The sequence below is a fragment of the Corylus avellana genome, chromosome ca1 (genome assembly GCF_901000735.1).
Source record: "Corylus avellana chromosome ca1, CavTom2PMs-1.0".
In the NCBI taxonomy this organism is placed as follows: Eukaryota; Viridiplantae; Streptophyta; class Magnoliopsida; order Fagales; family Betulaceae; genus Corylus; species Corylus avellana.
In genome coordinates, this window is record NC_081541.1 from 17219464 (window position 1) to 17229962 (window position 10499).

General features: G+C 37.3%; 1 pseudogene; it reads right to left on the bottom strand.

Moving 5' to 3' along the window:
* LOC132163633 (very-long-chain aldehyde decarbonylase CER1-like) overlaps positions 1–8859 on the bottom strand; it is an 18918-nt pseudogene extending 10059 nt beyond the window's left edge.
* Between the last annotated feature and the right edge of the window lie 1640 nt (positions 8860–10499).

The following is a 10499-nucleotide window of genomic DNA, read 5'->3' on the forward strand; positions in this document are numbered from 1 at the left end:
GTAAGGGAAGATCTAATGCACCCACAGCAGCAGTTGCTCATACTGAGAGTGGTTCATCTCCAGCTGCTTCATCTCCAGCTGCTCCCTCTTCAGTTGCCCCCTCTGGCCACGCATCAGGATCCAGTGTCACCTTATCTGCAGCTGACTTCGATACAATAGTCAACCAGGTCGTCCTATCTCGTTCTGGTAATGCATCTTCCTCTGTCCTCTCAGTTTTGCCAGGTACCTCTTCCTCTTGGCTCTTTGACTCTGCTTGTTGCAATCACATGACACCTCACCCTACTTCCTCTACCACATCTGTACCTTCCCCTCATTCTTCATTCATTCGCACAGCTGATGGCTCCATTATGACTGTTAAAAATATAGGCACTATCAATACACCTTCCCTTTCTGTTCCTGAAGTTTTTCATGTGCCTGGATTATCCTTCAATCTTCTTTCTGTTGGCCAACTGTGTGAACTTGGATATAGACTTGTTTTTGACTTTTCTGGTGTGCATGTACAGGATCCTCGTACGAATCAGACCATTGGGACCGGGCGTAGAATTGGGCGTATGTTCGAACTATCATCCTTACATCTCCCCGCCACAGGCATCTCTGCTGCAGCCTCTTCATCATCACCATCTCTTGCACTTTGGCATTCGCGTCTTGGTCATGCATCTGCCTCTCGCGTTCAATTTTTAGCTTCCAAGGGTTTGTTAGGTTCAGTTTCCAATAATTCTTTTGATTGTAGTTCATGTCAACTTGGTAAACAACCGGCTTTGCCATTTAATAATAGTGACTCTCATGCTACTGCTTCTTTTGATTTAATTCATTCTGATGTTTGGGGACCTTCTCTTGTTGCTAGTATGAGTGGCTCACGTTATTTTGTTATTTTTGTTGATGATTTCTCTCGTTACACTTGGGTGTTTTTAATGAAATCTCGTTCTGAATTATTGGATATTTATCGTACTTTTGCCAAAATGGTTGAAACCCAATTTTCAAAACCCATTAAGGCTTTTCGTTCTGATAATGCTTTAGAATATACTCAACATGATTTTCAAGCCATTCTAAAACATTATGGCACTGTTTCTCACTTGTCGTGTCCAGGCACCTCACAACAAAATGGTCGAGCTGAACGTAAACTTAGGCACATTTTAGACACTGTCCGTGCTCTTCTCATTTCCACATCTGTTCCTACCCCGTTTTGGGGTGAAGCCACTCTCACGGCTGTCTACACAATCAATAGGTTGCCTACCCCTATCCTTGATAATTGCACTCCTCATGAGCGGTTGTTTGGCTCTATCCCTTCATATCATCATCTCCGTGTCTTTGATTCTGCCTGTTTTGTTTTACTCCAGCCTCATGAGCGCACCAAACTTGAGCCTCGTTCTCGGTTGTGTTGTTTTCTTGGATATGGAGTGGAACACAAGGGCTACCGGTGTTATGATCCTGTGTCTCGTCGTCTTCGCATCTCCCGTCATGTAGTTTTTTGGGAGCATCGACTATTCCACGACGTCGGCAAATTCAGCATGCCATCATCCCCTCCCTTTACTACCCTTTTTGAGTTTTCTCTTTCTCCTACTCCCACTACCAATGTCTTGCCTGAGTCTCTCTCACTAGAACTGCAGTCATCTGATACCCTCGACGCTGCTTCGCCTGCGTCCCCAAGTTCTTTGCCTGCGTCCCCAAGTTCTTCGACTGCCTCCCCAGGTTCTGTTCCATCTGAGGATCCAGTCTGCACTCCATCACCTGACATTCGTCGATCCACCCGAGTAAGATCTCTTCCTTCCCATTTACAGGATTTTCATTGCTTTCATGCCTTAACTACTTTGCACGAGCCTCACTCTTTTCGTGAGGCCTCCACTAACCCTTTTTGGCAGGCTGCAATGAAAGAGGAACTTGATGCTTTACACAAGAACAATACATGGGATCTGGTTGACTTACCTCTTGGAAAATCTGCGGTCGGGTGTAAGTGGGTTTACAAAATCAAGACTTGTTCCGATGGTACTGTTGACAGGTACAAGGCTCGACTTGTGGCCAGAGGTTTTACTCAGGAATATGGTGTGGATTATGAGGAGACTTTTGCTCCAGTTGCTCGCCTCTCTTCTGTGCGTGCTCTGTTGGCTGTTGCAGCCTCTCGGCATTGGTTACTTTGTCAAATGGATGTCAAAAATGCCTTCCTTAATGGTGATTTAAGTGAAGAAGTTTATATGCAGCCACCTCCTGGGTTATCTCATCCTACAAACAAGGTTTGTCGTCTTCGTCGAGCACTATATGGGCTTAAGCAAGCACCTCGAGCATGGTTTGCTAAGTTTAGTGCCACTATCTCTCGCCTTGGCTACTCTATCAGTTCTTATGATTCAGCCCTGTTTATTTGACGCACAGACCGGGGTACCATACTTCTTCTACTATATGTTGATGACATGATTATCACTGGCGATGATATGACCGGTATTCAGGAACTTAAACTGTTTCTTAGTCAACACTTTGAGATGAAAGATCTTGGCCCTCTCAGCTATTTTCTTGGTCTTGAGATCTCATCTTCTTCAGATGGTTATTATTTAACACAGGCCAAGTATATATCTGATCTACTTTCTCGGGCCAATCTTACAGACAGTAAGATTGTCGACACACCGACTGAGCTTAATACTCGTCTCACTCCTCATGATGGCGAGCCTCTTCATGATTTTACCTTATATCGGCACTTAGTTGGCAGTCTTGTCTACCTTACTGTCACTCGACCTGATATCTCGTATACTGTCCATCAGGTGAGTCAATTTATGGCTGCTCCTCGCTCCACTCATTTCTCAGCTGTTCTACGCATTCTTCGGTATCTGAAGGGGACATTATTTCATGGGCTTTATTTCTCCTCTCAGTCTCCTATACAGCTGCATGCTTATACTGATGCTGATTGGGCGGGTGATCCAACAGATCGTCGCTCTACCACTGGTTATTGTTTTCTACTTGGCACCTCGCTTATTTCTTGGCGAAGTAAGAAACAGACTGTTGTTGCTCGATCTAGCACAGAGGCAGAATATCGTGCTCTAGCTGACACTACCGCGGAGCTTCTTTGGTTGCGATGGTTGTTACAAGATATGGGTGTCTCTCTTTCTTCTGCTACTCCTGTATACTGTGATAATAAGAGTGCTATTCAGATTGCTCATAATGATGTTTTTCATGAACGGACAAAACATATTGAGATTGATTGTCATTTTGTTCGTCATCATCTTCTTCAGGGCTCACTACAACTTCATTCTGTCACGTCTCGTGATCAGCTTGCAGACATCTTTACAAAGTCACATCCTCCAGGACATTTTCGTGATCTTGTGTCCAACCTCAAGTTGGTCTCTCGCACTCCACCTTGAGCTTGTGGGGGGCTGTTAGATAATATTATGTTATTATTATTTACTTTCTTTGGTATTCTAGGGTTACTAGGTTTACCTTTCCTTATTCTACTAGGTCTGTATTATTCGTCTATATATAGGCCTCTTCTGTACATTATATTTTGTGATTCAATATACAACCTTATTCTCAACATTTATTAAATTCCCCCCTGCAAAAATTTACATAAATAAATGTCAGATAAAATACTATGATAAAGAATGAATATCTATGTACTTTTCTTTTTGTTAATTTATTTTCTCAATATTTCCAATTGGAGGAGCTCATAGGGATAAAAAATAAAAAAATAAAAAAAAAAGACTTTTGGCTAAGATTAGTGTAGTTTCTGTTTTTATCATTATAATATTAGAAAGCTAGATTTACTTGCCTGATTTAGAAGACCTAGACTTAACACCTTAACTCCTCTCACTTCAGCATTTAGTCTAGCTTCTTCAATCAAGTCGTTGAGGGATTCCTTTCGCCATTGTAACATGTATTGAAGATTTTAAAAAACAAAAACAAAGGAAGAAGTTAGACTAAAAAACAAAAACCAACTAGCTGAATCAAATTGAATGTGATCACTAGCAATAATCAGGTTTCACTCGGGCTCAATTTTAGTTGGAACTGAACTCATTGAAATTAAAATGCGTGTCTTGAAACATAACAAATGAATGTGTTCCGATCCCAACAAATCAAACACGAACTAAAACAAAACACAAGCCAAATCGCAATAGTCATATAAATGAATGTTTCTTACTTGTATATTGTATCTTGGTACTACCCAAGACTGCCATTTGAGCTTTTGGAAAGTGATGTTCTCTAGAACAAATGTACGGCCATAGCTCCAAGTTAGAAACAAAGACCATAATAATGTCACAGGCCACATCAACCACAGATACCATTTGGACGTATGGGGCTTGGAGGCCAAGGAGGCAAATCCTAGCTGTAGATGATAGATAGACTTTGGCGTCGTTAGATGTGTTAAATGTACCACATCGGGTGATTTTTCGGGTTTTTTTAGTGAAGCCCCATAAAGAGTATTCGAGGACTTGTCCATAGTCCCATACACGTAATTGTTCACTGTCACACACTAGCACGAGATTGCCTGCTTACTAAGACGTCGGACTTACCCCTTACATTTCTATACCAAGGGAGCATGACATCGTTTTATAGAGGGTTTAGCTAGGGTTGAGTAGACTGGACCTAAGACAGATGCGGCCGTTTGATGTAAAGGTATTGATCGGGTTATGACTTGAAGACTTATTGTATAGCTTCAAAGGTTATTTGTGATATCTAGCATTTTGAGATGTATTTGTATATTATAGGAGGGTCCAGATATTCTTTGTAGTATCATGTATAAATTTATGACTCAGCTTACATTGAGATTTTAGTAATGCTTTGATTATAATGATAAATGCTTATAGATAGAAATAAATTCAGACGTCCCCTGCTTAATTACTGTGATTGAGGAAAATAGATCCCTGTAGACTTACCAGTTTTGTGGATAAGTCTAGGAGGCGCTTAATAATTTAATTACCAATTAATTAAATTTTCGGGGCACTACATGCAGTGGCGGAGCCAAAATTTTGATTCTGAGGGGTCAAGAATTTTTTTTTTTTAATGAATGAAAAAAAAAACTAAAATTGAATAAAAATATTTAAAATATAACTAACAAAATTTAATTATTGTTTAAACGTAACATATAATTTTTTTTTATTTTTGTCATACCTAGTGCTCTACTTTATTCAATTGTCATCTATGAGTCTTCATACTTTGAAGTTATTGCATAATTTTTTTATTGCTGATAGTCTTGAATATATCATTTTCAATATACGTAACCAGACAATCATTCATCCACTAATCTGCCATTCGGTTACATAAACGACTTTTAATAATATTTATTATTGAAAAAGCTCTTTCAATAATACTTATCGCAACCAACAGAATTAATGACAATGTCACCAATAAATAAACTAATGATGAATACACATTAGTTGAATTATTGAAGGGTTTCGAATAATGACAATGGACAATTGCAAAATAGCAAGTGCAAATTGTTGAACTGTTTCCATTAATGCCAATATCCAAATTAATGTTTAAGTGTTTTAAAATCCTAAATATATACCTTTAAAATCGGCACTTCCTTTAAAATAATAATAATAAAAAGCCTCCAATTGTTTAAAGTTGGGGTTGTAGCTCAATTTTATTTTATTTTTTTTTTTTTTTTTTTTTTTTTTTTAAGAAAGGCCTCAATGTCGTCAACTGGCCATTTGGCCTCTCACCGTCATAATAACAAACGTCAGTGCCGCTTTAAAAATAAACCAACATCCAACAATAAGTGAAACGGTGCGTTAAGAATAACCAAAGCCTTAAACGGTGCGTTTGGTAAAAATTAAAACAGTTCGTCTTCCACCTTTGGTTTTGTTTTGTCAACGTTTGACTGAAGAGCGGTTACAACTTTGATCTAATTTACCAAAACCCCTAAAACAGTGACAGATCTTTGGCTTCAGCCGTGAATCTTGGTCATCTTGGAAAATATTTGCCCCTCAATGACTTTTTGAGGGTGGACAATAAGAATATTCAAAAAAAAAAAAATCCATAGGGGATTAGGGAAATTTTTGGGAGGTGAGAAGGGGCAAATCAATCCCCCTCCCTCCGCCCATGGTTAAATGCTCCAAGCTCTCAAATCATTAATTTACTCATCAAGTTTCCTATGTAATTAACTTTTCATAGAATTAATAGTTGTGTTAACTCACAAAGAACAAAAATTTAAAATTTGAAGAACCAAGTAAGAGTACACACTCTCTTAGTTAATCAGTCATTAGTGAGAAGATCTAGAGATCTCATTATCCATGAAATCTGTCGTGTTCTTGGAGAATGAAGGACGTCTTCTAGGTGAAAGAAAAAGCAAAATTTTTTTGCCCAAAGCCAGGTGTGGCCCTTGATATCCAAGTAAGTGTTCTTTGTTCTTGAGATTTAATTTTAAATAATAATTATTCTTCACGTGTTCTTTATAAAGATGTTATTGGGCATGAGAATTTGTATTTTTCGCTACGCAAATCTTTAATTTGTATACCTATTGCAAGCAATATCTTTCTTTAATTCTCCTAATTTCCCATTTAGAAAATTCTCATCTTCAGATTTCCTTTGACGAAGTATTTCCATAGTTATTATATTTTCTCTTCTTTGCTTTGTTTCCATTCTTAGAACATTTTTACCTCTTTTGTAGCTTTAGAGTTTCATTATAAATTTGGTTGATCTATACTGGAATAAACGTACAGCTTTTGATATCGGTTTCTTTTTTTGTCAACGTGTGTTGATTGTTTGTGCATTAAGAACATAACTTCTCGATCACAATTATTGCTTCCACTAGTGAGTCTACTGGCAAGGTCAACGATAAGTGTACTAACAGTTAAAATCAACCATTGGATTCACCTTAACTTAAATGAATTCTACAAATTTAATGGTTTATTTTTTATTTTTTTATTTTAAATAAGTACGGAGAATGATGAGAAAATGACATGGATAGATGCTCTAGCATTTCTCTTAATTAAAAAACTGATATCATATAGTATTTGTTTAAGGAAGCAAACTGGTACTTATAATGGAGTTGGGATTCTTAAATACTCACCCTACATCTACATGTTCCAAGAAAATACTTGCTTCTTCCTTTCCATATTTTGAATGGCTTTCATTATACCCCTTGTTTTTTTTTTTGTTTTTTTTTTTAGCTTTTTAATTTAAATATATTAAAAAATATATATATATATATATATATATATTAGGGTCATTCGTGTGACTATCATATTCGTACCTTTGAGAAGGCATACTTTGTCATGTTTTATTATGATTGAGCGCCGTAGGCTATCAAATTTATTGCATTATTGTTAGAATATTAATTAAATAATTATTTTTTATTATTTTAAATTTTTAGAATTAATTTGTTTAACACCAAAGCAAAAGAACATAACAATTATGTTAAGCAAAATTCAAATTTAACTTGCACTTGTCCAAGCATGCATGCATGAATACAACATTAATGGAAGGGTAAATTAAACAGAAGTCGATCAGAATTAGAAACAAATAATGGCATATCAATTAAATTGATAAATGAAATTTATTTTCCATTTACATTATTTGAGTATAATTCAATGTAGCAAGAGCTACAGTATATCAAGAACAACCAAAAAAAAGAAAAAAAGAGGAAAAAGAAACGAGTATATTCTTGTTTTCTTGGGTGTAACGGTACCGTCGGTACGTGAATTAATTTGTATATATAAGAGTAAGAGGTTGCTTTCAGAATTTGAGTAAACTAGTGACCGACTCCTCCAGAGCTAGGTCCGGAGTGCCCCTTCTCATGCGGAGACGCCACGTTCAACTTCAGCTTGAGCCTCTCATAGATAGAGGAATATGTCTCCAGGTGATCATCGTTGGCTAACACTCTGGCTGCTTCAACCCTGCAGGCATGGCTCAAGATGGCCACAGAGATGACAAAGATGATCAAAAGGCTGCTCGTCTTTCTGAAATTCATCTTCGAACTTAACTGATTTCTGCTAAAAAAATAGAAGAGCGGTGCTTAATTGTGGGATCGATGTGTGGATGAGAAAGTATGAAGAACTGGAAGGTATTTATAGTGCAAGCTAGAAAGAGTTGTGTAAAAGTCTTTCTGGGACTGAATTAAGATTCTTGTGGGATTTTTAATTGTTGAACACATGGAAGTTGAAAGACTTCGGTCTTGGTCGGTAAAGGGGAGTACTACCGCGTATGAATGCATGTGTACAACGGCGCGCCGTAAATTTTAACTAATTGTTTTGAAAACACCACTCAGATCAGATGACTCGTGAATGTCGTGGGCGTACGTGTTTTGGGGGTTCAAAGACCCACTTGGTCTTTGGTCTGTGTACTACTGTAACTGTAGTTGTGTTTGAAAGAAAAAGGGGAGGTGGGGTGGGGTGGGAAATTCAAATATTGGGAAGTTTCTTACCGCCTGCAACCTATTAACTCGGTGTTGCACGTCCCACTTTAACCAAACAGCGCACACCGACAGTCTCGCAGTTTGTAGCCTCTTCCATGTAACACCGCCATCTTAAAAATTAATGGAGATATTTTGATTCTAGGATTAAAGTGAAGTTATAATATTTTATTATTGGGATCTAATTAACTTAGGATTTTTTTTTTTTAGAAAAGATTGATGATATTTCATTGATCAAGATAAAGACAGAACAGATTGTCTTGTCAAACAATATCACGAATACATCCTGGAACGTCAAACCTCCAAGACCTCTCAATGACTTGTTTACAGGCCTCTTTAACCAAACTATGTGCCGCTGAGTTGAACTCACGGGTTACGTGATGACATTCCCAATCAGGAAAAAAGTTAAGAAGTGACTTTATGTCCTCAATAAGCTGATCATACCGCAACATGTGGGGATTTCTGGAGTTCACGGCTGTCACCACATGCATGGCATCTCCTTCCAGTAAAAGCCTCTCAACCCCCATCTAATTGCTGAAGCTCACAGCATGAAACATGGCTAAAGCCTCGGCCGCAGAAGGTTCAAATTGTCCCTGAATTGCCATGCTCTTCGCTCCGTAGACAATGCCACTAGAATCTCTTATTAAAATGAACTTGGGGACTTTTTATTTTGATAACACATCATTCTTAGAATAAGTAGGATTTATAATTATTTTTGAGAAAAAGATACGTACATTATTGCAATATTATTGTGGTATTAGGTTTTAAGAGCAATTAAAATATTTTTTAATGCATCACATGGGCATGTAGGTGTTGATGTAAATGCAAAAGGATCCTCTCCATTTCATTTGAAATAATAAGTATCCATTTAGTGCATTTAGGGAACAAATTTGTTCAAAAAATTTAAATCCCCAAAAGAAAAAGACAATATTATCCTCCTAAATTCACTAAATGGATATTCTCCATTTCAATGACTTAATTATATGAGAGTATTGAAAATGTGGGTAATTGTGCATCCACTTCTACTTTGCTACCTCGCGTTGAATTTAGTGTTTTATTTGTTCATGTGCACATACTACATCCAGAGGTTTTTGGATGGGTTTCAATGTTACGAATTTTAGTCCGTATTTTACTTGTGCACCTATAGAGAAAAATTGTCACACATAATCCTTTTTCAGGATGTTATATAGGCAAACGATTTCATGATGATGTCACGTTGTAACAAAATCGTCAAATTTATCATGGGACTTTCTTTCTTTCAAATCTTACAACATATATAAGTTTTATGGTTGACAATTCTATTTTGATTTATTATTAGAATTACAAGTTAATTAATGATTTTTCCCTTTCTTTGCTTTGTAGATAACGACGAGGTGATCATAGAGTTGTCTTTCTTGCAAGCATATAGTAAATGTCACTAGTCAGGGTGGTTTTAGTGAGTGCATGGAGCTTAGTGGAGGAATCCCCTCTTATTCTCTCTAACTACCTTCATGTTTTATTTTTTGGACAATCAAAAATGTATAAATTTCTAAAACCATTGCACTTTAGTTTTAGAAATTTCTGATACCAATTGACGCCAGGCATAATTAAGATTGTTCTGATAACGTATAATAGCAGCAGAAACTAAGAATTGAAGATTGAAAAGAAAATTTAGGAAGAGAAAAATGTCATAGATTGGCAGAGAGACCCAATCTACAGAAAAATTTTCCTCAATAAATTCATTTTCCTCCTCCACATAAAATAGATTAAGTAGATGGGTTTGAGACTTGCTAACAGTAGTCAAGGATGTGAGAGTGCCAAAAAATTTTGGAAGCTCAACTTTGAAGCCTAAGTCTCCATGATGCTCATCCCGAATATGCTATTCTCGAACGATCATAGGCTTGTGAAACGGGTTTTCAAAATTGGATTATGAATCATGACCGTCAATATCGCAATACATCTGCAAGTTTTACGCCGCTAACTGTAGGGTTAACTCTGCAACCTGCATCTACAAGTCTTCAATCGTCACGTCTCGTACAATGCATTCATGGTAGGCGACTTCCTCATTCGAAACCTGTCTACGTCAACCACGTACACAACCATTAGTCATGAAAACTGATGAAAAAAATTCAACCCAAGAAGACGCTAAGCTTTGATACCAACTAATGTCGGGCAAAACTATGATTGT